Source organism: Macaca mulatta, chromosome X (genome assembly GCF_049350105.2).
Source record: "Macaca mulatta isolate MMU2019108-1 chromosome X, T2T-MMU8v2.0, whole genome shotgun sequence".
Taxonomy (NCBI): domain Eukaryota; kingdom Metazoa; phylum Chordata; class Mammalia; order Primates; family Cercopithecidae; genus Macaca; species Macaca mulatta.
In genome coordinates this window covers 74,292,534-74,319,048 of record NC_133426.1, presented here as the reverse complement: position 1 = coordinate 74,319,048, position 26,515 = coordinate 74,292,534, and the positions used below count along the sequence as shown (strand labels likewise).

The 26,515-nt window shown below is 37.5% G+C and overlaps 1 pseudogene; it reads right to left on the bottom strand.

Annotated features, from left to right (window-relative positions):
- Window positions 1–3,961: 3,961 nt before the first annotated feature.
- Window positions 3,962–26,141, bottom strand: LOC713270 (protein argonaute-3-like; annotated as a pseudogene).
- Between the last annotated feature and the right edge of the window lie 374 nt (window positions 26,142–26,515).

Sequence of the window (26,515 nt, the reverse complement as noted above, 5' to 3'; positions counted from 1 at the left end):
CTACCACCATAAGCTTTTCAGAGTTAGAGATTTGCTTTTTGGATTTGCTTTTTGTATTTTTGTCCAGAGATTTTGGTTGTAATTAATGGATGATATATGTTGAAGGTGCTTGACTTATCATTGCTGACACCAGAATTTCTCCAAGGATTTTTTAAATTGAAATTTTAATTAAGGTATTATAGGTTCACATGCAGTTGCAATAAATAATATATTAAATAGACATTTCCCAAAGAAGGCATACAAATGGCCAAAAAGTATGTGAAAAGATGCTCAACATCACTAATTGTCAAGGAAATGAAAATCGAAACTACAATGAGATATCTCACATGTGTTAGGATGGCTATCTTTTTTTAAAAACATGATAGATAAGAAGTGTTGATGAGGATGTGGAGAAATTGGACCTCTTGTATACTGTTGGTGGGAATGTAAAATAGTGCAGCCATTGTGGAAAACAATGTGGAGGTTCTTCAAAATTAAAAGCAGATTTACCACATGATCCAGTAATGTCACTTTTGGGTATACATCCAAAAGTATTGAAATCAGGATTTCAAAGGGATACATGCATTCTCATATTCATTTTACCATTATTCATAATAGCTAAGAGGAGACACAACCTAAATGTTCATCAATAGCTGAATGGATTTTTTAAAATGTGGTACATACATACAATGAAATATTACTCAGCCTTAAAAAGAAGGAAGTCTTGCCATTTGTGACAGCATGGAAAAACCTTGAGGTCATTATGCTAAGTGAAATAAATCAGATATAGAAGGATAAACACTGAATGATTCCACTTACATACATTACCTCAAATAGTCAAACTCATAGAAACAGAAAGTAAAATGGTGGTTTGTTGCCAGGGATTAAGGAGAGGGAGAAATGGGGGAGTAGCCTTCAATGGGTACAGAGTTTCAGTCATGTAAGATGAAAAAGCTCTATAGATCTACTGTGCAACAATATGAGTAATCTTAACAATACTATATTGTATACTTTAACATTTGTTAAGAGGGTAGCTATCATTTTAAGTGTTCTTAACACTAAAAAAAAAAAGAAATACAGAAAGACCCCTTGTACATTGTATCTGGTTTCCCTCATTGATAACATTTTACAAAACTATAGCATAATAATACAACTATGCTAACATTGATACAATTTGCTGATCTTATTCAGATTTTCCCAGAATTTTACTCCTCTGTGTGTGTGTGTGTGTGTGTGTGTGTGTGTGTGTGTGTGTAAGTTCCATAAAATTTTATCAACTGGATAGATTCATGTCCATGCACCACAGTCAAGTTATTAATCAGTCTCAACACTACTGTCCAACACCACTTTTAAGCGGTGATTTTCATGTGGTGTTTTGAAATTAATCGGTTTTTGTTTGTCTGGGAAAGTTTTTATTTCTCCTTCATGTTTGAAGGATATTTTCTCTGGGTATACTGTTCTGGGATAATTTTTTTCCCTTCATCACTTTAAATAAGTCATGCTACTCTCTCCTGACCTGTAAGATTTCCAGTAAGCAGTTTGTTGCCGGACATATTGGAGTTCCTTTGACGTTATTTGTTTCTTTTATCTTGCTGCTTTTGTGATCCTTTCTTTATTTTTGACCTTTGGGAGTTTTATTATTAAATGTGTCGGGGTAGTCTTATTTAGGTTAAGGCTGCTTCGTGTTCTATTACCTTCTTTTACTTGAATATTGATACCTTTCTCTAGGTTTGGGAAGTTCTCTGTTACCATCACTTTGAATAAGCTTTCACTCTGATCTCTCTACCTTCTCTCTAAGCCTCTTAGATTTGTCTTTTGAGGCTATTTTCTAGAGTTTGTAAGTGTGCTTCATTCTGTTTCATTATTTTTTCTTTTGTCTCCTCTGATTGTATTTTTTTTTCTATGTGCAACATTGTTTTAATAATTCACATTGATACATATAGATCTGGTCCATTCATTTAACTGTTATGTACTACACTACAGTATTATGTAACTATTTATGTACTGTTTATTCATTCTACTACTGACAGGAATTTAGACTGTTTCCAATTTTCGGCTCTTTCATATACTGTTTTAGGCACACATGCAAGATACCTCTTTATGGGTTTTAAGATGCGCAATTTCATCTTTACTTGAGAACTGCTCTCCTGGGTAGTTGTACCAAATGGTACTTCTACAAACAATGTGTAAGAGTTTCTTTTACTTCATCCTCACCAACATTTGGTATTTCATAAGATTTTTCTTTTCAACTTGCACTTTTTGCAAATCATAAGGCTTTTTAATTTCACAAATCTGATGGGTATAAAATAGTAACACTGATTTCATTTGCAAGTTCTTGATTATTAACGAATCAGAATCTTTTCATGTGTTTACTGGCTATATGGGTTTCTTATTTTGAGAACTACCTATTTTTCAATTCATCTGTCTTTATATTTTGTAAAGTTCTCAGTTATATGAGCTACAAATTTTCTAATATTTTTAGCCTTTTTTTTTTTTTTTGCATTACACAACTTTTAAATTTTGGTCAAATTTATCAGTATTTTCCTTTGCAGTTTATACTTTGTACTTTGTTTGGTGTTAGGAATATTCTCTCATTTTTATCCTAAAAGAATTTTGAAGATTCGCTTTTCATATTTGAGATTATAATGCACCTAGAAATAAATTTCATGTCTGATGTAAGATGGATCTAATTTTTTTAAAACAGTTAACAACTGTGTAAACACAATTTATTAAATATTCTAGTTTTACTCTTTCCCTACTGATCTGAAACACTACATCAGATAGTTACAGTTTCCATAAACATACATGTGGCTAGTTCCTAGACTCTGCTTCATTAATCTGCCTGTCCCTGCACTTAAAGCCATGTGGCATAACTGTTACAGTTTTATAGGAAGTAGGGCAATTCCTGCTTTATTTTTCTTTAAAATTGTATTGGATTTTTTTAGTCACTTATTGTTCCATATAAATCTTAATATCGACTTATCAAGTGTTATTCTATACCCTACTGGAATTTTATTTTATTATTTTATTTTATTTTTATTTTTTTTTTGAGACAGGGTCTCACTCTGTTGCCCAGGCTGGAGTACAGTGGCGAGATCACAGTTCACTGTAGCCTTGACTTCCTGGGCTCAAGTGATTCTCCCATCTGAGCCTCTCAAGTAGCTGAGACTACAGTCACATGCCTCCATGCCTGGCTATTGTGTGTGTGTGTGTGTGTTGTTTTAGCCACGGGGTTTCACCATGTCGCTCAGAACTCGTGGGCTCAAGCGATCCTCCCACCCTGGCCTCCCAATGTGCTGGAAATACCAGCATACCCACCGTACCTGGCCCCTAATTTGAATTTTAATTAAAACTACATTTATAGATTAATTTGGGGAGAACTGACATTTTATAAAATTAAGTCTTCTCAATAAGGGTAATGTGTTTCATTTATTTAAATTTTCTCTTAGATCTTTCAATAAAGTTTTATAGTATCTTAAGATACCTCAGAAATCATTTATTCCTGAGTACCTCATTTTCAAACCAAACTCTTGCTCTCATTATACTTGTTAAAGCTCAGCTAAGATACACATACTACCACACATATTTCTGTGATTTTTCAGGCTCATTTGGATGCTCCTTCTCCTGTGCTCTTGGATTTATTTATTCATTCTTTGCTTAATATTACCAAAAGTTGTGCTGGGCATGGAGGATACACTGGTGAATAAAATGACAATCCCTTCACGGAGCTTTCATTCTAATAGGAGAGACAGAACAATAAACATTCATAATTCAGGGTGATACATGCTATTATAGGGGAATTACACAGTGCTATGGGAATACAGAAGCAAATACCTAACTCAGACTTGGGGGATGGCTGGATGGAGGGAAAAGGGTGTCAAACACTGCTTCTCAAGGAAGTAACATGTAGACCAAAACTTGAACTAGTGACTGAAAAGCCTCCTAACTGGCTCCTCCGATTAGTTTTTTCTTCTCTATCTATCTATTCTCCACACTGCTGCCAGAGGTCTTTTTCATCAATATTAAGTGTCATTTTCCACACAGCAGGCCGAACAGACTGATGGAATCCAAACCATACTTCCCTGCCCCCTCCCAGAGGGCGGTCATATCCTTCTGGAACTGAGAAAAAGGAATGCCCCATAGGTGTGTATTCACGGAGGGCAGATGTCGACGCACCACATCAACTGCATGGACAGGGTTAGTGCTGATTGGCTTGTCTAATTCCAGTGACTCAAGCAAGGTCCGTCCTGTCAGTACTTCATGCAGTAGGTGCCAACTCACCCAAGAGACACATTTGATTGACACCTTAAAAGGTCGATCTTTTCCACCTTCTCCAGGTAAAGTAACGTCTAAATATATCCCTGTAGTTGCCACAGGAAGTGGATTGGCAGTGTAAAGAATTCTTTTTCCATCATAAACTGGTCTACTGTCTCCAAATATAGTCACTTCAAAATGCTGAACCGTTGAGTCAAACACCTCCATGGTTTAATATCTTGGGACATTGTCTGGTTTAATATCTTGTCTGGCCACTTGTCTGTCTGGTTTAGTATCTACCTCATAGAGGTAGACATCAATCTTTGGGATTTCAACCTGAAAACAGCCAGCAGTTTAATGGGTTTACCCATGGTGCCATAGCCAAGTCTTCTGGGCACCACGGGTAGGGGCTGGGCCCCAGCGGGTCCTGCGGAGCCGATTTCCACTCACCGAGCTTGGGGGAGGGCTTTGAGACAGAACGGAGCCTGCCACTGGGGGCAAGGAGGCGGCCGGGAGAGCGACACAGAGCAACGGGCACTCTCACTCGGCCCCGAGGCGGGGGCGGCGACGGCTTTCCTTGAGCAACTGCACTCTGAAAGCCCCGGGTCGGAAGTGTCTCGAATGGAAGATGGCGCGGGACTAGGTGAGAGGAAGAGGAGACGTGAGGGGAGGACAGAGGGGAGTCCCGTCCGGAAGTTGCATCGCCCGCGGACTCCACGGTCCCACCCCTCCTCCAGGACTGCCGGTGGCCGCCGCCGACCTGCCTTGGGCCTCCCCCTGACTGTGTATTTTCAAACAGCCTATCTACAAGCTCAATTATTATTTCTTCTTTTATTTTTATTTCTGCTGGTAAGGGACTCTAATGGATTCATCAGTATGTCAATTTCATTTTTCGGTTCCAATATTTTTGCTTGATTTTAAAATATTTCAAATATTTCATTGTGGTTTTGATTTGCATTTCTCTGATGGTCAGTGATGTTCAGCATTTAGTCGTGTGTCTGTTGGCTGCATAAATGTCTTCTTTTGAGAAGTGTCTGTTCATGTCCTTTGCCCACTTTTTGATGGAGTTGTTTGATTTTTTCTTGTAAATTTGTTTAAGTTCTTTGTAGATTCTGGATATTAGTCCTTTGCCAGATGGGTAAATTGTAAAAATTTTCTCCCATTCTGTAGGTTGTCTATTCACTCTGATGGTAGTTTCTTTTGCTGTGCAGAAGCTCTTTAGTTTAATTAGATCTCATTTGTCAGTTTTGGCTTTCGTTGCCACTGCTTTTGGTGTTTTAGTCATGAAGTCCTTGCCCATGCCTATGCCCTGAAAGGTATTGCCTAGGTTTTCTTCTAGGGTTTTTATGGTTTTAGGTCTAATATTTAAGTCTTTAATCCATCTTGAATTAATTTGTATAAGATGTAAGGAAGGGATCCAGTTTCAGCTTTCTCCATATGGCTAGCCAGTTTTCCCAGCACCATTTATTAAATAGGGAATCCTTTCTCCATTTCTTGTTTTTGTCAGGTTTGTCAAAGATCAGATGGTTGTAGATGTGTGGTATTATTTCTGAGGGCTACATAGCATCTCACACCAGTTAGAATGCTGATCATTAAAAAGTCAGGAAACAACAGGTACTGGAGAGGATGTGGAGAAATAGGAACACTTTTACACTGTTGGTGGGATTTTAAACTAGTTTAACCATTGCAGAAGACAGTGTGGTGATTCCTCAAAGATCTAGAACTAGGAATACCATTTGACCCAGCCATCCCATTACTGGGTATATACCCAAAGTATTATAAATCATGCTGCTATAAAGACACATACACACATATGTTTATTGTGGCACTATTCACAATAGCAAAGACTTGGAATCAACCCAAATGTCCATCAATGATAGACTGGATTAAGAAAATGTGGCCATATACACCATGGAATACTATGCAGTCATAAAATAGGATGAGTCAATGTCCTTTATAGGGACATGGATGAAGCTGGAAACCATCATTCTGAGTAAACTATCGCAAGGACAGCAAACCAAACACCACATGTTCTCACTCATAGGTGGGAATTGAACAATGAGAACACTTGGACACAGGGTGGGGAACACCACACACCCGGGCCTGTCATGGGGTGAGGGAGTGGGGAGGGATAGCATTAGGAGACATACCTGATGTAAATGACAAGTTAATGAGTGCAGCACACCAACATGGCACATGTATACATATGTAACAAACGTGCACGTTGTGTACATATACCCTAGAACTTAAAGTATAATAATAAAAATAAAATTCAATTTCTTTGTTAAATTTATCTGACAGGATTCTGAATTCATTCTCTGTGTTTTCTTGAATTTCACCGAGTTTCCTCAAAACAGCTATTTTGGATTCTCGGTCTGAAAAGTCACATATCTCTGTCTCTCCAGGATTGGTCACTGTTGTCTTATGCAGTTTGTTTTGTGAGGTCATGTTTTACTGGATGTTCTTGTTGCTTGCAGATGTTCATCACTGAGCATTAAAGAGTTAGGTGTTTATTATCATCTTTGCAGTCTGAGCTTGTTTGTATTCATCATTTTTGTGAGGGCTTTCCAAGTATTCGAAGGCACGTGAGTGTTGTGATCTAAGTGTTTTGTCACTATAACCTTATTTGCTTTAGTGAACACTACAAGCCCAGTAATGCTGTGGCTCTTGCAGACTCAGAGAAACACTGCCTTTGTGGTCTTGGGTGAGTTCCAGGAGAATTCCTTCGTTGCCAAGTAGGCACTCTTGTTCTCTCTTTTTACTTTCCCCCAAACAAATGGAGTCTCTCTCTCTGTGCTGAGCTGTTAGGAGTTGGTGGAAGGGTGACACAAGTATTGCTGTGGCTGCCACCACAAGGACTGTGCTGGGTCAGACCAAAAGCCTACATAGCACTGGATATTGCCCAAAGCCCGTGGTGACCACTGCCTGGGTACTGTCTATATTCACTCAAGACCCAAGGGCTCTACAATGAGCAAGTGGTGAATCCAGCTAGACTTGTGTTCTTCCCTTCAGGGCACTGAGTTTCCTCAGCCCTGGGTGGGTCCAGGAATGCTGTCTTGGAGCCAGGGCCTGGAACTGGATACTTTAGGAATCTTCCTGGTGCTCTGTTCTACTGTGACTGAGGTGACATCCAAGCCACAAGACAAAGTTCTTCCCAGTCTTCTCTCTACTTTCTTTAAGCAAGAGAGTCTCTCTCTATGGGCACTACCACCTCAGACCCATGGTGAGTACTGCCTGACTACTACTGATGTTCACTATATGCCCAAGAGCTCTTTCATTCAGCCTGTGGTGAATGCTGCAAGGCATGGGTCTCTCCCTTCAGGGCAATCGACTCCCCACTGGCCCAAGGGAGGTCCAGAAACACCATCCAGGAGCCAAGGCCTAGAATCAGGGACTCCAGGAGACTGCTTGGTGCTTTATCCAACTGAAGTTGAAGTAGTACTTAACTGCAAGACAAAGTCCCCTTTGCTCTTCCTTCTCCTTCCTTCAAGCAAAAGGAGATAGCTACCACCACGGTGGCTTGCCATAGCCACCACAGCTGGTTTTGTGCTGGGTCACACCTGAAGCCAGGACAACTCTGAGTCTCACCCAAGGTGAGTATTGCCTGGCTACCATTGTTGATTATTCAGGGCCCAAGGGCTCTTTAGGCAACGGTCTATGAATCCTGCCAGAACTGGGTCCTTCCCTTCATGGCAGTGGGCTTCATCCTGGCCCAGCATGTATCCAGAAACATCATCTGGGATCTGTGACCTGGAAAGGGGGGGTGCTTGGGACTCTGCCTGGTGCCCCATTCTACCGTGGTTGAGCTGTTATCCAAGTTGCAAGACAAAGTCCTCTTTACTCTCCCCTCTCTTCTCCTGAAGCAGACAGGAGTCTGTCCTGGAGCTGCAAGCTCTGCTGACTGAGGTTGGGGAGATGTAATGCAAGTACTCTTTTGGCTGCCCTAGCTGGTGTCTCACTAGGTTGTGTGTACGCAGAGTCCATTGAATCTGAGCCCAGCACATCGCCAAGACTTGACCAAGAATTGTAGTCTTTGTGTTTTAGACTGCCTTCCAAGTTTATTTCAAACTGCAGAACACTTTAGCCCATGGTGGCAGGACTTACTGGAAATTACATTCTACCTACTGGGATGGATGATTCTCTTCTGTCTAGTGCTGGTCTAAATGCTCCCTCCATGGCCTCTGTGTGAGTTCTGCCCCATGTTGCTTTTTACTATGACAAGATAGCACTGAGTTCCAATGCCAAGTCTCACAATCACTGTACTCTCCTTGCCCCAAATGCACAGATTCTTTCTCTGTGCCATGTGGCCACTGCTGAGGGATGGGGTAGTGGTGGTGTAAATTAGTCAAGACTGTCTTTCCTACTCTCTTCATTGATCCTTTCCTAAATATGATGTTAAAATTAGGTAATGCGATTACTCACCGGATTTTTGATTCTTATGAGGGAGCATTCTTGTGTAGCTAGTTGTTAAATTTGGTGTTCTTTGGCAAGGTGGGATAATCAATGGAGATAATGGCTATATGGCCATTTTTCTCTGCCTCCCCTTGGATCATATAGATTTTAAAATCCTGCCTGACAATCTCTGTCTTTTGATTGGATTGTTTAATTCACTTGTATTTAATGTTATTGTTCATATTTTTGCATTTACATTTGTAATTTTACTTTTTATTTTATATATATCTCATACTGTTTTTTGTTCCTCCATTCCTCCTCTAGTGATTTATTTTGCATCTAATGAATATTTCCTAATGCAGCATTTTAATCTCATTAATGAGCTTTTTTGTGATTTTTAGTTTTTTTTTTACTGGTTGTGCTAAGATTACCATATATCTTAACTGATTAGAATTCTGTTCAGATTTACAGTAGCTTAATTCCACAGCATATAGAAATGTTACCCCTGTATAGCTATATTTCTTTTCCCTTTTTAAATTGTATTTTAGTTATATATATTTCCTCTATTGATGTTAAAAAGCCAACAATACATCGTTATAATTATCGATTTACCATCTTTTATCCTTTCCTTAGCCACTTACAGTTTTGTTTCCACTCACTTATTTTGTGCTGTTATTGGTAAATATATTACATATATATTACTTTTTATATGATACCCAGCAATACATTATACACATGTTATTTTAGATAATTGCTTTTTAAATCAGTTAAGAGAGAAAATGAGTAAAGTATATATGTTAAGAGTGTCTACTATAATTACATAAGTGCCTTTACGGGCACCGTTATTTTTGTTGTTGTTCATTTGTATTTAAATTACCGTCTGTGGTCACTCGCTTTCAACCTGAAGAATATTTTTTAGTATTTCTTATATCTTATTCCATTCAGCATGCTATAACAAAATATCATAGACTGGATAGCTTATGAAAACCAGAAATTTATTTATCACAGTTCTGGAGGCTGGGAAGGCCAAGATCAAAACACCAGCAGATTTAGTGTCTGGTGAGCACCTGCTTTCTTATAGGCAGTGCCTTCTCAAATAGTGGAAGGGAAGAACAAGCTCCCTTGGGCCTATTCTAGAAGGACACCAATCCCATTTATGACCTAATCATTTTCCAAAAGTCCCATATCCTCTCACCTGGTTAAGATTTCAAAATGTAAATTTGGGGAGGGACACAAACATTCACATTATAGAAGCAGGTCTACTAGCAATGAACTCTCTCAGTTCTTGCTTGTCTTGAAAGTCTTTATTTTGCCTTAATTTTTGAAACAGTTTTGCTGGATATAGAATTCTTGATAGTGTTTTTCATTGAGCACTTCGAATAGGTTATCTGACTGCCTTCTGGCCACCATTGTTTCTGCAGAGACATCAGTTAATCAAATGTTAATCTTATTGTGGTTTCCATAAGTAGTATGCCATTTTTCTCTTGCTACTTTCTGGATTTTCTTCTGCTTCTTTTATTTTCAGCATTTTTATGATGATATGTCTGTTTTTGACTTTCTTTGTATTTTCTATTGGAGTTTATTGAGCTTCCTGAATAAATTGCAGAAGTTTTCAACTATGATTTCTTTCAATATATTTCTTTTTTCTCTCCTCTCCTTCTGGTACTTGTATTATGTGCATGCTGGAGTACTCAGTGGTGTCCCACATTTCTCTGAGACTCTGTTGGTTTTTCTTCATTATTTTTTCTCTCTGTCCTTTGTAACCTCTATTGATTTAACTCCAAGTTGGGTAATCATTTTTTTTCTACCAGTTCAAATTTAGTGTTGAGCCCCTCTAATGAGTATTTTATTTCAGCTACTATACATTTCAAGTCAATAATTTCTATTTGATTCTTTTAAATAATTTCTATTTATTCATATTATCTTTTTGATCAATGTCGTCATACCTTCTTTTACTTTTTTACTTGAGCTTTCTCTTAGTTCTGTGAACATATTTATAATTACTACTTTACAATCTTTTCCTCTTACATCTGACATCTGGTCACTCTTACACAATATTTTTTACTTGCTTTTTTCCACTGTGTGGGTCATAGTTTCCTGTTTCTTTGCATTTGTTGTAATTTTCTGGGGAGAACTAGGTATTTTAGATAATATGTTTTAGCACTTCTGATACTGGTACACTCACTCCTGGGGCTTGTTCTTATTATTTACTTGTTTATTTATTTAGTGACTGACAGAGTTATTTTGGGGAATTCTACTTTCCATGAATCCTTCACAGGGAGTTAAGTTTGTGAGGTTGCTTCTCAGAGAGATGCATGTTTGGGTATAACACAGTCACTTGAAGGTGGCAGGGCTGTCTTCCGCTCTTCTGTGAACATACCCAACTGTTATGCTCCACTTATTGCTGCCCTGTTGGTCTATCATTTATTTACAACAAGGCCTGGGTTATAAAAGTACTCTACAAATGAATCTAATCACACTGTGGCTCATTTTATGGAACAGTGGTCAGTGTTTTCTATTTGTTCTGATTTCAGCAAAATGCCTCCCAGATATCTTATTCCCTAGTTCTCTCCTCAAAACTCAGTCTACGGTTTAGGCTGTATCTTCATTAGATCTATGAATCTCCTCTCATTTCCTTTCACTATAACCTCCACTGGTTGTAGCATCTGGGGGGGAAATGCGAGAAATGCTGAAATCCCGCTTCTTCTGGGTAGAAAGACCTCCCACTGGGAACTGAGGAAAGAGGAGGTCCTGTGTCCTTGGCTGCAACAGTTGGGAGTTGAGTCTTCACCTTGCTAAACCGAAGCAGGATGAGAGAGAGCAGTCTTGGTTCAAATACCACAGACCTTCCTTTTTTAAAATAAATATTTGTAGATTTTATTGAATAGATGTTTCTTCATTTGCTCTTTGTCCTTTGGACAATTTCCAAAATTTTATACGATTTTTTTTTAAAAAGTAATTTTCACCGGTTTCACTGGTCAGTGAAGTTCCTTCCACTGTTATGCTAGAAGTCAACATTTTACTGTTGAGTTTTGAGAGTTATTTTTTTTAATGTAGAGGATGCACACGTAAATTTAGAGGATTTTTTAGATGTAGAGGAAAGCCATAAGTGCCTAGGTGTAGGTAGTGAAATTAAGGTGAAAAGAGAAATCCTATTTATTTATTTATTTATCTGAGACAGAGTTTCACTCTTGTTGCCCAGGCTGGAGTTCAATGGTGCAATCTCGGCTCACTGCAACCCCCGCCTCTCGGGTTCAAATGATACTCCTACCTCAGCCTCCCGAGTAGCTGGGATTACAGGCATGCACCACCACACCTGGCTAATTTTGTATTTTTAGTAGAGATGGGTTTCTCCATGTTGGTCAGGCTGGTCTTGAACTCTTGACCTCAGGTGATCTGCCCACCTCAGCCTCCCAAAGTGCTGGGATTATAGGCGTGAGCCACCATGCCTGGCCTGATCCTGTTTTTTAAGTATAACAAACTTATCCATCAATATATATCTTGCCTTAAATTTCTCTGAATTAACAGTTCCTCTCATGGGAAGGAGAAAACATGGAATTAGTGAGATTGTGAAAAAAAGGGTGAAAGACATCTTCTTATGTGTTAAACCCACAACATGAGGAAAGTGGCATACGTTTTCCACCTCTGCACAATATTCGTGTTGCTTTATAAAATGAAAGAAGTAGGTTACAAAATAGTACGTACACTATGATTATATTTTTAGAAATAAAAACTCAAACACAATATATAATTGTAAATAAATGCACATTAAATGTTCAGAAGAATAAATATCCCAATTTTAACAGTAATCATCTCTAGGAATTGAATTATTTCATTTTATTTTTATTTTGTTGTTTCAATTTTCTTATTCTACAGTGAGCATGTAATACTTCTGTATTTTTTAAAAATCAAAGTATTTTAAAAGTATCTAAATCTTTGTAAAGATACAATGGATGTCCAAGTAAGTCTGTGAGAAATAGGAAGGCTCCTAAATACTAGTTAATTCACCTCTTCATGTTATAATGTGAAAACCAAGATCAAGAGAGGAGAAGAGACTTGGCTAAGATTAGAATTTTGATATTTTGACTTCTAGTCCACTAATCTTTCTTACTACCCATGTTTAATCAAACAACTAGGTACAAACTTATTTGAAAAGAGACAGCAGTCACCTGGTTTGTCTATAATCACTATTTCCAAGGAACAGGCTAAAGATTTATCTCACATTGCACATCCAATATGAGCTCATCTTAATCCTTACCATAGCCCTGCACTTGAAGAATGGACATTTTCTCCTACTCAGAGGCAACAGAGACTTCAATAAGTACTCAAAGTTCATAAAGCAAATGGGAGGCCCACTCAGGGTCTAAATCCAGACAGAACACTCTCCTCCAGATGTTTAGCTGAAAACAGTTATGAGGATCTCTAGCTTATGCTTCAGGTAATGAACTTGCCAAGGCTAGATAGTTCTTTATGTCACTTACGAAGCCAAGTTATTGGAAAACTCCTTCTCTGGGTGTCTGAGTCAGATGTGTTATCAATCACCTACTATAAATTGTTAAACAATTAAAAGTGATATAAAGCAAGCCAGCTGAAAGCCAGCAGAAACTATTTCCCTTCTGAGCATGCTGGGAGAAGGTTCCCTCATCTTCTCTCAATATACATGCAGGCAAAACAAAGTCATTTTACCACTGTGCCCTGCTTCCCTCTCACAATGTTTTTCTTGGAGATGTGAAAGCTGAACAGTGTAGGCCTTGACTGAATGGAAGAAAGACAGTGAACCAGACAAGGAAACCTTCCTTTGAGGGCACCTAGCATGGCAGTGGGATACAGTGGAGAGTGTACCAGTTTTGGGAGCACACAAAGTGAATTTGAATCTTTCCCCTGTCAAGCATTGATAGTAGAACCTCAGCTGGATCCTCTCATCTTTCTGAGTCTCAGTTTTCCTTCATCTAACAAATGGTACAAAATGGATTTCAGCCTTCTCACTTGCTCCCATCTTTTTTGTTTCTCTTTTAAATGCCTCTTCCCTTTCTTCCAATAATTTGGCACTGGAAATTCTGCCCCTTCCTTGGATTGTAAGCTTGCTCAAACATTCTCAGGCCTCTTGAGCCCCAAACCAGTGCTTTGTGGTTTGTAGTCTGCAAACTGCAAATACAAAGCAGATTTCCGCTGCATGCTTACATATCCCAGTGCTTTTCGTGCCTCCAGCAGTTCAAACAGAACATTCCTAATGGAGTGGACTGGGGGGTGCGGCTTACCACCAATCACTGAAAGCTTCATCCACTGGAGAACAGATGGACTCTAAGGCTGCCAGTTCCTTGGCCCTGGAAAAAAGGACTTGCCAGGAGAAGACTGATCCCACTGTGGATGTAAGCTACCCTTATCCAGAGGCCCATTGCAGAGCACAAAGAACATTAGACTAAGAATTACATAGTCCTGCAATGTGCCCTTGCGCAAGTCACAACCCTTCTCTGGAACACAGATTTTCCTTTTGAAAATGAGGATAATAACCTCTGATCCACCTATTTCACAGGGCAGGATTCCAATAAATCATAGGCAGGCGTGCTTTATAATATTTACTGCTCTGTTTACACGTGTTATTATTATTGCAGAGGGATCAACCTACATATCCACCTCTGAAAGTTTGAGCAGGTAGAGCCTAAGACCAGGACAATTTGTTAAACCAGGGTTTGAGGCCTCTTGAGAAACACAGTGAAGAAAACGATGTACCTGATGATGAACTTCAGACTCTGAAACAAAGAGAGGACAACAAATGAGCCAATTTAGGCAAAGCCACAAAAATTGCTCCAGGAAGGTAGGATGCTCATCCTAGGGAAATAGAACAAAAACATGTACCTAATCTTAGAACCAAGGGTTACTCATCTGTGAAGGATGTTTAGTAGCATAAAAAAAAAAAGTAGTGTTCTGTCTCTAAGGAGCTTCTTTGACACTGAAAAAACTTGGATGCTTTTTGGGGACCTCCAAATAACTGTGGTTTCACAAAAAAGGGCTGTTCCAAGGCTAGCCATGAGAACTGAAGTCTCTTTGGGGAAGTATCCTTCTCCAAAGGATGAGCAGAGCGTATTTGGCAGAGTTAGCCTTAGAGCTTGAAAACAGAATGGGAAATCAACATCAATAGGCCCCAAAGAAAGTGAAAGAAAGAAAAAAATACATAAAACAACCTTGCAGCAAGGGCCTAAGAGTGCGTGGTTTGGTTCAGAGAAGTTTGAGAAAATAAGGGAAAATTTTAGCATAGGTCAGAATCCAGTGAAGACAGTATAGAGGCAGGGATGGGATAGTTAAACTCCTAGAAAGTGCGCCAGACATAGGCTAGAAACCTACAATTCTCTTCTTGTGCTTCCTTGCTTCTCTCTATATCCCTAATATCACAGCTTCCTTACTTGGTCTTCCCAGTGCTGCATTCTCCAAGGACCTTGTCTCCAGAATGTTCTTGTGAAATGGCACTGTTGAGATACTCCTATCTAGACTGGACCAGCAAACCTTAACAGCTTCCACCTTGCCCCAACTTAAGCCTCAGTTACTTTCCACAAGGCCCTTACATCTATCCTTTTTAGGTCAGTGGATTTCTGCAGGTTTTACTTCAGTACTTCATTTTTGTGGTTTTTTTTTTTTTTTTTTTTGAGACAGAGTCTTGCACTATTGCCCTGGCTGGAGTGCAGTGGCATGATCTCAGCTCACTGCAAGCTCCACCTCCTGGGTTCAAGTGATTCTCCTGCCTCAGCCTCCCAAGTAGCTGGGATGACAGGCACCCACTACCACACCCACCTAATTTTTTGCATTTTTAGTAGAGACAGGGTTTCACCATGTTGGCCAGGCTGGTCTTGAACTCCTGACCTCGTGATCCACCTGCCTCAGCCTTCCAAAGAGCTTGGATTACAGGCGTGAGCCATTGTGCCCGGCCCAGCCAGTACTTCATTTTTAATCCTTTTGCTTTTATCAAAAAGATGAAACAACTTTTGTCATGTGAAAGAAGAAATCTTTCAGTGTACATTTTTCTTTACAAGAGAGGAAGGGAAACCCTAGGAGGTGAAAGGACCAGTCCCAAGGGCAACTAGAACAGCTGTGGCAGAGCTGGGAAAGCATCCTGGTTCCCTGACTCCTAGTTCCATGTCTCTTCACCCCATCTTGTTGCCTCTAGCATGCTGCATCTGTCTGTTTACAAATCACCACATGTTTAGCTAAATAATCAGTCACATATAAGGAGTTAATTTTCAATAAATAGTCAGTGATTTTTATGTAAAACATATTTCTAACAAGTAGTCCAAGTCAGAAATCTGGGCAGAATTTCTGACTTCTTCTCCCCTCAATGCCCTCTTTGCCAATATCTAATCAGTCATTAAATTTCACCTGTTCTCTGCCCTAAGTAACAATGAGATCATCTCCATCCCCCATCTAGGCCACCACCACTTCCACTTAGTGTCCTAACCTGACTTTTGCTTTTGTTTTGATCTCCATTTTGCACCTCTCTGCCTCATGTCCAAATTCTCGCTTTCTATCCAAGTCCCAGGGTGACAAATAAATACCATTTCATATACTGACAAATAAATTATTCATGACTGTCTGGTGCATCATGTTGGAAAGGATTATGTGGCTCTATCAGGGCTTATTGGAAGAGAGTACTACGACCGTTTACCACTATACATGACTGTATATCATTGGAGTGGGGGTTGGGAATTTGTGAGTGACACTATGTGATGTGTATATTTGTTGTCTTTGTTTGCCGGTATACATGACTGTATTTCATTGGAGTGGGGGTTGGGGGTTTGTGAGTGACATTATATGGTCTGATTTGTTGACTTGGACCAGCTGCTTTGGATAAATGGTTTGAGAGAGTGGTTGGCTTTGATTTTAGCTTATTTGAAATATTGACTTTTGGATCAACCCCAACCCTCACTCTCACTTTGACTTATCCCACTCCCTTTGGGACAGTCTACAGGAAATTGTTCTTGAATAATGAATAAGCTTTCAGGACTTCATGACCCAGTCTGTACCAGGAACTTGGACTTCTGTCTACGTTGTGGATGTTGGGAGAGCAGGGGAGAGGTGCAGGGTGCAAAGGATAGGAAAGCTAAAACCAGTGTGTATAAGCTACAAACCGTGTATATTCTCTGGTTTGTGTATGCCCAGCCAAGTGCCAGGAAAGAATTGGTAGGATTAAAGGAACACAAAATTTCTGCCCTGTGCAAACTCAGTCTTCATGCCTAGATTCAAATACCTGTTGGATCATTATTGGAGCTCATAACTCCACGAATATCTTTTTTTTATTTGCTAAGCTCCTAGAGAGATGTAAACTCCTAAGAAATAAATATCTTATTTTACTATTTCCACAACTAGGCCTAAAAAGTACTTCCTCCAATTTTCACATTTCTCAGGAAAATCCATTCTTCCAAATGCATAGAAAAAGATGTGGACTCTTTTTGCCCTGGCAATGATGTCCCTCCCCAAATAACCCTTTCCATAGTTGTATCAATTAGGAACTGAACTTATCCACGAATAAAAAACTCTCCATAAATGGTAATTATTAGGGATTTAATTAGTCGTACATAACAAGAAACCCAGAAGTAGATGGTTCCTTGATTCTCTGAGAGATCTAAGCTTTTGATCTTCCACTCAGCCCAGTCTACCACATAGAGTTGCGACAATTTTTATTGTCCAGTGGTGCCCAGTGAGCAGGTAAGTGAAAGCTAAAACAGACCTTTCACTCGTAGACAATAACTTCTCCCCTTTCTCACAGAGGCATTATCTAGTTTAGCTATTGCCAACCATATCTTGCCTATTCTACTCCACTAGTTGATATGACTGTTTTTATGCCAGCACCATGCTAATTCAATTACTGTAGCTTTGTAATAACTTTGGAATTCAGATAATGTGAAAATTCTAGCTATATTATTTTTCAAGATTATTTTGGCTATTTGATGTCTATTGAGATTTCATAGAAATTTTAGGGTGGATTTTTCCATTTCTACACACAATTTTATTGGGATTTTGATAGGAATTGCATTAAACATACACATCATTTTCTGTAGTATTGACCTCTTAAGCATATTGTTTAAGCTGACCCCTAAATATTTTCTTATTTTGATGCTATTGTAAATAGAATTGTTTTATTTACATCCTTGTCAGATTTTTCATTGTTAATGTATAGAAACATAATGGATTTTGGCATGTTGTATTTATATTCTGCAACCGTGTTGAATTTGTTTGCATTAATAAGCTCAAGCTTCCATAACAAAATGCTGCAGTTTGGGTGGTTTACATAACAGAAATTTCTTTTCTCATAGTTCTGGAGGCTCCAATTGCAAAATCAAATTCCAGTTGATTTGGTTTCTGGTGAAGTCTCTCTTCCTGGCTTGAAGACAGCTGCTTTCTCATTATATCATCACATGGCCTTTCCTCAGTGAATGTGCTTGAAGAGTGAGCTCTCCAGTGTCTTTTCTTATAAGTACACTAATTCTATCAGATGAGACCCCCAAGTTTTGACCTCATTTAACTGTAATTACTTCCTTACTCCAAATACAGCCACACTGGCAGTTAGGGTCTCAAATATAACTTGTGAGGGTAGAGGGAGACACAAAAATTTAGTCAATTTATTAGTTCTAACAGTTTTTCCCCTGGGAATCTCTAGAGTTTTCCACTGATAAAAATCACATTATCTCCTCCAACTAACATCAACAGCATATACATTCTTCTTATCTGCACACACCATAATCTAAGATCGGCCACATTCTCAGCCATAAAGTAAGTCTCAATAAATTTAAAAATTCAGAATCATACCAAGCATATTCTCAGAACAGTGAAATAAAAATAAACATCAAGAAGGCCTCAAAAAACCACACAATTACATTGAAATTAAAGGACTTTCTCCCGAATGACTTTTGGGTAAACAATGAAATTAGAGCAGAAATTAAAAAAAAATCCTTGAAATTATTTTTTTTCTTGTCTATTCACTCTAGCTAGGACTTCCAGTATCATAAGGAACAGAAGTGGTGAGAGCAGGCATCCTTGTCTAAAAAAACCTATCTTAGAGGAAGAGCTTTCAGTCTTTGACCATTGAGCATGACTTTAGCTGTGGGTTATTAACATGTGGCCTTTACTATATTGAAGTAGTGTCCTTCTATTCCGAGTTTGTTGAGTATTTTTTTTTTAATTACGAAAAGGGTTTGAATTTTATCAAATGCGTTTTCTGCACCTATTGAAATGATAATGTGGACATCTTTTCTTCATTCTGTTATTGTGGTATATTATATTGTTTTGTTTTCATATGTTGAGACATCCTTGATTTCAAAAAATAAGCCCATTTTGGTCATGGTGTATAATTCTATTAATGTCCTTTTGAATGCATTTTGTTAGTTTTTTGTTGAGGATTTTTGAATCCATACTCATAAGGGATATTAGTTTGTATGTTTTTTTTTTCTATAGTGTCACTGTATAGATTTATTATCAAGGTAATGCGGGCTGCATAGAATGAGTTAAAATGTCTTCCTTCTTTGATATAGTTCAGATGTTTTTCCCCTCCAAATCTCATGTTGAGATGCGATCCCCAATGTTGGATGTGGGGCCTGATGTGAGGTGTTTTCGCAAAGGGGGTGGATCCTTCATGGATGGCTTTGTGCCCTCCTTGTGGTAGTGAGTGATTTTTCATTCTCTTAGTTTATATGAGAGCTGTTTAAAGAACCTGGGAACTCCTCCCTTCCCTCTTACTCCTCTCACCATGTGACATGTCTGCTCTTACTTCCTCTTCCACCGTGATTGTAAGCTTCTTGGGGTCCTCACCAGAAGCAAATACTGACACTATGCTTCTTGCACAGTCTGCAGAACTGTGAGTGAAAATAAACCTTTTTTCTTTATCAACTACCCAGCCTCAGATATTCCTCTATAGAAACCCCAAACAGACTAATACACTTCTCTTCAATTTTTTGCAAGATTTTGAGAAGTATTGGTGTTAATTCTTTTTAAAATGATTAACAGAAATCATTAGTGAATCCATCTGGTTTTGGGCATTTCTTTTTTGGGAGGTTTTTATGATTTGGTCTTGGTGTGTTCTGTGTTTCTAGCAATTTTCTCATTTAATCTCTATTATCTAATTTGTTGGTATGCAATTGTTTATAATACTTCTAATAATTCTTCTTATTTCTGCAAAATCAATATTGATGTCTCCACTTTCATTTCTGATTTTAGTCACTTGAGTCTTCTCTTTTTCATTTTCAGTCAATCCAGAAAACGGTTGTCAATTTTGATGATTTTTTCCCAAATAACCTCTTCTTCACTTCATTGGTTTTCTCTATTTGTGTTTCATTTTTATCTGCTCTGATTTTTATTATTTCTTTCTGCTGTTTTCGAGTTAATTTTTTTCTTCTTTTTCTAGTTCCTGAAGATGTCGAGTTGTAGATTTGATATTTTTTCAGTGTAATCATTTAGACTTATAAATTTTCATTTTAGCCCTCCTTTTACTGTATTCCATAAGCTTTTGTATGTTGTGTTTAAATTGTTATTTGTCTCAGGATATTTTCTAATTTCTCTTGTGATTTTTCCTTTAATCCATTGGTTGTTTAAGATTGCGTTGTTTGATTTTCACATATTTGTGGATTTTACAGTTTTCCCTCTGTTATTCTTTTCTATTTCCATTTATTTGTTTTCAGAATAGATGCTTTATATAATTTCAAGCTTTTAAATTTATTAAGACTTGCTTTGTGAACTAAACATGGTCAATCCTGGAGAACGTTCCATGTTCACTTGAGAAAAATGTGCATTCGGCTTTTGTTGCATGGAGTGTTCTATGTATGTTTTAGGTCCAATTAGTCTGCAGTGCTGTTCATATTCTATATTGCATAATTGATTTGTGTCTGTTGTTCTATTCATAATTGAAAGTAGCATTTTAGTCTCCTAGGACTATTGTAGAACTGTTTGTTTCTCCCTTCGATTCTGTCAATGTATGTTTCATACTTTTAGTAGCTCTGATGTTTGGTTGCTGTATGTTTATAATCATTATATCTCAGTGAATTGACTCTTTTATCATTATGTAATGTCTTACTTTGTCTCTTATAATAGTTTTTATCTGAAAATCTATTCTATCCTATATTACTATAGCCATTCCTGCTCTCTTCTGGTAACTATTTGTATAAAATATTTTTATACAATTTTTAAATTTTTAATACGTAGTAGGTGTGTGTGTGTATACACACACACACACACACACACACACATATGGTGCATGAGATGTTTTGATACAGGCATGCAATGTTAAATAATTACATTATGGGGAAAGGGGTATCCATCCCCTTCTTTGTTTTACAAACCATCCAATTACTCTCTTTTAGTTATTTTAAAATGTACAACTAGGCTATTATTGACTACAATCACTCTGCTGTGCTCTCAAATACTAAGTCTCATTCATTCCTTCTAACTACTTTTTTACTCATAACCATTAACCATCTCCAACTCCCTCTCAGCCCCCTACTACCTTTTCCAGCCTCTGGTAACCATCCTTCTACTCTCTATGTCCATGAATTCAATTTTTTAAATTCTTAGATCCCACAAATAAGTGAAACCCTGTGATGTTTGTCTTTCTGTGCCTGGCTTATTTAATTTAGCATAATGAACTCCATTTCCATTGATGCAAATGACAGGATTTCATTCTTTTTTATGGTTGAATAGTATTCCATTAAGTATAAGTACCACATTTTCTTTATCCATTCATCTGTTGGACACTTACATTGCTTCCAAATCATGGCTATTGTGAACAGTGCTGCAACAAACATGGGAGTGCAGATATCTCTTCAATATACTCATTTTCTTTTTGGGGGTTATATATTCAGCAGTGAGATTGCTGGATCATATGGTAGCTCTATTTTTTGTTTCCTGAGGAACCTCCAAACTGTTCTCCAGAGTCATTGTACTAAATTAGATTCCCACCAACAGTGTACAAGTGTTCTCTTTTCTCCACAAGCTCGCCAGCAATTGTTTTGCCTGTATTTTGGATATAAGTCATTTTACCTGAGATTAGATGCTGTCTTATTGTAGTTTTGATTTGCATTTCCTTGATGATGAATAATGTTTAGCATCTCTTCATATGCCTGCTTGACATTTGTATGTCTTCTTTTGAGAAATGTCTATTCAGATATTTTGCCGATTTTTTTTTTTAATCAGATTACTAGATATTTTTCTTATAGAGTTGTTTGAGCTACTTATATATTCTGGTTATCAATCCCTTGACAGATAAGTAGTTTTCAAATATTTTCTCCCATTCTGTGGGTTGTATCTTCACTTTGTTGGTTGTATCCTTTGCTGCGCAGATTTTCAACTTGATATGATCTCATTTGTCCATTTTTGCTTTGGTTGCCTGTACTTGTCAGATATTGCTCAAGAAATTTTTTCCCCACACCAATGTTTTAGAGATTTCCTCCAATGTTTTGTTGTAGTAGTTTCACTGTTTGAGGTCTCAGATTTAAGTCTTTAATTCATTTTGATTTGAAGTTTGTGTATGATGAGAGATAGAGGTATAGTTTCATCCTTCTGCATATGGACATCCAATTTCCCCAGCACCATTTATTGAAGAGGCTGTCTTTTCTCCAGTGTATACTTGGCACCTTTGTCAAAAATCAGCTCTCTGTAGGTGTGTGGATTTGTTTCTGGGTTCTCAATTCTGTTGCATTGGTCTATGTGTCTATTTTTATGCCAGTAACATGCTGTTTTGGTTACTATAGCTCTATAATATAATGTCAAGTGATATGATTCCTCCAGTTTTGTTATTTTTGCTTAGGATAGCTTTGGCTGTTCTGGTTTTTTTTGTTGTTGTTTTTTGTTTTGTTTTGTTTTGTTTTTGTTGTTGTGGTTTCACATAAATTTTAGATATTTTTTTCTATTTCTGTGAAAAATGTAATTGATATTTTGATAGAAATTGCATTGAATCTGTAGATTGCTTTGGATAGTATGGACATTTTAACAATATTGATTCTTCTAATCCGTGGACATGAACTATTTTTCCATTTTTTTGGGATCCTCTTCAATATTTTCATCAATGTTTCATAGTTTTCATTATAGAGGTCTTTCATTTCTTTGGTTAATTTCTAGGTATTTAATTTTTTTGTTTGGTTATTGTCAATAGAATTACTTTTTGATTTCTTTTGTAGATTCTTCACTGTTGGCATTTAGAAATGCTACTGATTCTTGCATGTTGATTTTGCATCCTGCAACTCATTGAATTTGTTTATCACGTCTAATAGTTTTTTTTTGTGAGGAGTCTTCAGGTATTTCTAAATATAAGATCACATCTTCTGCAAACCATATTAATTTCACTTGTTCCTTTCCAATTTGGATGCCCTTTATTTCTTTATCTTGTCTGGTTTTTATATGAAATATTTTGCTATACTTTTATTTTCAACCTATGCATGTTCTCAGATCTAAAGTAAGTCTCTCAAAAGACACAATAGAGTTGTACCCCGTTTATTTATTCATTCTGCCACTCTATGTCTTTGATTGGGATGTTTATCCATTTAAGTTTAAAGTAATTACTGATAAGAGATGACTTCTTTTTGCCATTTTATTATTTATTTTCTGTATGTCTTATAGCTTTTTGTGCCTTATTTTCTCCATTATTGCTTTCCATTTTGATAGTTTTTTTTTTTTCTGTAGTGACAAGTTTGCATCTATTTCTGATATTCTTTTGTGTGTCTTCTGTAGATATTTTCTTTTTGGTTACTATGGGAATTAAGTATAACATTCTAATGTTATAATAATATATTTTAAACTGATACCACCATAATTTTAGTCACACACAAACATTCCACTCCTTTTCCACCTTGCCCTTCCCCACTTTATATTATTGATGTTACAGATTATACCTCTATATATTATGTGCCTATTTACATATATTATACTTATTTATCTGTTAAATCCCATAGAAAAATAAAAAGTGGAGTTACATACCAACATTAAATTAATACTGATTTTTATATTTTTCCATATATTTACCTTTACTAACGGGCTTTATGTTTTTGTGGCTTTCAGTTCCTGCCTATAATCTTTTCATTTCAACCTGAAGAATTCCCTTTAGCATTCCCTGTAAGGAAACTGTAGTGGTAATGAGCTCCCTCAGCTTTTGTTTTTTGGGGAATGTCTTAATTTCTCCTTTATTTTTGAAAGACAGTTTTGCAAGATGTAGAATTTTTAGTTGGCAGGGTTTTTGTTGTTGTTGTTGCTGTTTTTTCAGGTCCTTAAATACATTAGCCCTGTTGACCTGCAATATTTCTGTTGGGAAATCCACAACCCCATTGAGAATTTCTTGATCATTACAAGTACTTTTTTTTAATGTTTCCAAGATTCTTTCCATGTTTTTGGTTTCCAATAGTTTGATTATAATGTGTCTTAGTGTAGGACTCTTTAGTTATATCCTATTTGAAGTTCATTGAGCATCTTGGATTTGTAGATCCATGTCTTTTCTTAAATTTGTGAAATTTTCAAGCGTTATTTTTTTCACACCTCTCCTTTTCTCTCTCTCTTCTCCCTTGGGGATTCCTATAATGCATATATTATTTACTTTGATGCTGTACCATAAGTCCTTAGTCTCTTGTTCACCAGTTTTTCTTTCTTTGTATAAATTTAAGAGGTACAAATACAAGTGCAATTTTATTATATGGAGATATTACATAGTGGTGAAGTCTGGGCTTTTAGTTGTATCCATCGCCTGAATAACATACATCGTCACCATTAAGTAGCTTCTCATCATCCACTCCCTCCCATTCTTTCAAGTCTTCAATGTCTATTATTTCCCATTCTATATTTATGTCTATTATTATTTAGCTCACACTTATAAGTAAGAATATGCAGTATTTAACTTTATGTTTCTTAGTTGTTTCACTTGAGATCATGGCCTCCAGTTGCACCCAAGTTGCTGCAAAACACATGATTGCATTATTTTTAATTGCTGAATGATATTCCACATTTTTTTATCCAGTCACAGACATTTAGGATGATTTCATGTCTTTGCTATTGTGAACATTACTGCGATAAACATGTATCTTTCTGAATAGTACTGTGATAAACACATGAGTGTATGCATCTTTTTGATATAATGACTTCTTTTCTTTGGGTACATACCCAGTAGTGGGATTGCTGGATTGAATGGCAATTCTATTTTCAGTTCCTTAATAAACCTCCATACCGTTTTTCCATAAAGTTTGTACTAATAATTTACATTCCCACTAACAGTGTATAAGCACTTTTTCTTCACATAATTGCCAACATCAGTTATTTTTAAATTTTTAAATAATAGCGATTCTGACTGGTGTACAATAGTATCTCATTGTGGTTTTAATTTGCATTTCCCTGATGATTAGTGATGTTGAGCATTTTTTCACTTTTGTTGATCATTTGTATGTCTTCTTTTGAAAATGTCTATTCATATCCTTCACCTACATTTTGATTGAATTATTTGTGTGTGTGTGTTTTATTTTAGAGTTTACAAAGCACTTTAATCTTCTTTCTTTCATTTCTATTTTTATTTTTATTTATTTATTTATTTTTTATTATTATTATACTTTAAGTTCTAGGGTACATGTGCATAACGTGCAGGTTTGTTACATATGTATACTTGTGCCATGTTGCTGTGCTGCACCCATCAACTCGTCAGAACCCAACAACTCGTCATTTAGATCAGGTATAACTCCCAATGCAATCCCTCCCCCCTCCCCCCTCCCCATGATAGGCCCCAGTGTGTGATGTCCCCCTTCCCGAGTCCAAGTGATCTCATTGTTCAGTTCCCACCTATGAGTGAGAACATGCGGTGTTTGGTTTTCTGTTCTTGTGATAGTTTGCTAAGAATGATGGTTTCCAGCTGCATCCATGTCCCTACAAAGGACACAAACTCATCCTTTTTTATGGCTGCATAGTATTCCATGGTGTATATGTGCCACATTTTCTTAATCCAGTCTGTCACTGATGGACATTTGGCTTGATTCCAAGTCTTTGCTATTGTGAATAGTGCCACAATGAACATACATGTGCATGTGTCTTTATAGCAGCATGATTTATAATCCTTTGGGTATATCCCCAGTAATGGGATGGCTGGGTCATATGGTACATCTAGTTCTAGATCCTTGAGGAATTGCCATACTGTTTTCCATAATGGTTGAACTAGTTTACAATCCCACCAACAGTGTAAAAGTGTTCTTTCTTTCATTTCTATTATGTGGGCTCCCTCACCTTTCTAACCATTGGTAAACTCAAGAGAAATGATGCCTGAAATAGTGTATCATTCCCAAATCACCAGGGACATATTCAGTAAAGGATTTTACAATCTCAAGAGAACCATATTCCAACGGAGTAGCAGCACACAAAGTATGTAGCACTGTGGACATTGCTGCACAGGAGAGCTCACTCAATAGGTTCTATGGAGCTGTTTAGAGAGTTCGAATGTCCCACTACTTACGGTGAAGGGAAACTTGAAAGATGCCGTACTGCTTTCCAGAATCACTGATGTGCAGGCAAATCATACCCATAGTACGGTAAAGAGCCACCAGAAGGGATTGGGAAGACCTGGCTGCCTACAAGCCATTAATCCCCTTCCAGGCACACACATGAAATTTTCAGAGGAAGATAACACATCTCATCTATTCTCCAGTCTAATAAGGCTGGCGTTACCAGATGCATGAGTCAATGATCAAGACAGAACTCTTTCCCATACTTCAGATTGACATTGAATAATTTGGCCCTAGGAAAGAGAGTTCCACATTGATATAATATCTCTCATGGGCTGGGCGTGATGGCTCATGCCTGTAATCCCAGCACTTTGGGAGGCCGAGGTGGGCAGATCATCTGAAGTCAGGAGTTTGAGACCAGCCTGGCCAACATGGTGAAACCCCGTTTCTACTAA